The sequence below is a fragment of the Thermobia domestica genome, chromosome 7 (assembly GCF_964235325.1).
Source record: "Thermobia domestica chromosome 7, izTheDome1.hap1.1, whole genome shotgun sequence".
Taxonomy (NCBI): domain Eukaryota; kingdom Metazoa; phylum Arthropoda; class Insecta; order Zygentoma; family Lepismatidae; genus Thermobia; species Thermobia domestica.
Window position 1 is genome coordinate 55,178,103 of NC_137460.1, and position 1,323 is coordinate 55,179,425.

The following is a 1,323-nucleotide window of genomic DNA, read 5'->3' on the forward strand; positions in this document are numbered from 1 at the left end:
TGTATAGTTGTAAACACAGAATTCTAGACAAAATGAAAAGAATAATTTTGAATTTGTTGGATTAAGCACATCGAAAAAAAAAATTTAATAAAAGAGAAATTAACTTTTCAAAGCAGTAGCAACGAAATCTTTGATAGTGCAAACATATTTGTTGACTCAATGCTAACATCGTACTTATTACTGTGTAAAATCTTTCTTTTTTCTACCTGCAAATTACAATATAAATAAGTTATTTTTACCGGTATGCCATACCGGCCGATTTTCTAACTTTCGGATGCACAACCGGCTCATACCGCCTCACTTTAAGCACTGATTAGGCCTTTAAATGAAATGAAATGAAATCTTTGAGTTTTACGTCCTACGATTATGCCGGTTAGGCTAAAGGAGACTGTTAGGCCTTTAAAATTTTTAGGTGAGCGTTGTCCCGCTTAGGAACTTGAATGTGTAAAATTGAACCTAACACCTTTGGAAGGTTCCAGCATTATTAACGAATTAAATCATGAATATAGAAAAAAAATGGAGCTATTTACGACAAAATGCTTTTTTTATTATTTTTGTTTGTTTCCTTGTTTGTTTCATTCTCATGGTTGTACTTTTTTTTTAAAAAAAAAAATAAGAGCCACATATAAAATATTGCATACCCGTAGCGATAATGTTTATTGTTCCATTCACTGAGTGTTTCCTTAACATCCTCCCGATAACTCACATATTGACAAATGGTACCAGTAATGCATTTTCCTCGCCGTGCGCATGCGTATACAAACTTGAGTAACTCGAGCTGCACCATTATCGTGCTAACCATTGGACCATTGGTATGTCCATTCAAGTTGCTCATTGCAACAGTATCGTATGCAAGCGGTCCCATGGTGTAATGGTTAGCACTCTGGGCTCTGAATCCAGCGATCCGAGTTCAAATCTCGGTGGGACCTTGTTTTTTTTATAAGCCATAAACTAATAATTCTAATATGGATCTATTCCTTTACTAACATAATACTAATTTAATACTTAGACGTTCTTTTCATTTATTATTATTATATTATTATTATTTTAAATTTTACGCTTGTTCAGTACTATAAGACTTTTAAATGTGGAAAATTGGGGTAATGTGGATCACCTAAGGAAAATTTTATGTCAAAAGGAAACATTTTTTAATTTAATGTCAGCTATTACATTTTGATATGAACCTTATTTTCTCTTGTGTACACGTAAGATACGATTACTTACCAACCTTAGCCAACAGAAAAACAAATGATACGTAGAACACAAGAAACTATATTGATCCGCACTTCTCGCATCTTAAAATGATAGGATCATTAATTACAA

General features: G+C 32.7%; 1 non-coding gene across 1 annotated transcript; it reads left to right on the forward strand.

The window, feature by feature from the left end:
• Positions 1 to 857: 857 nt before the first annotated feature.
• TRNAQ-CUG (transfer RNA glutamine (anticodon CUG)) lies at positions 858 to 929 on the forward strand. Its single transcript has one exon. It is a non-coding gene; the product is annotated as a tRNA-Gln (tRNA).
• Positions 930 to 1,323: the final 394 nt, after the last annotated feature.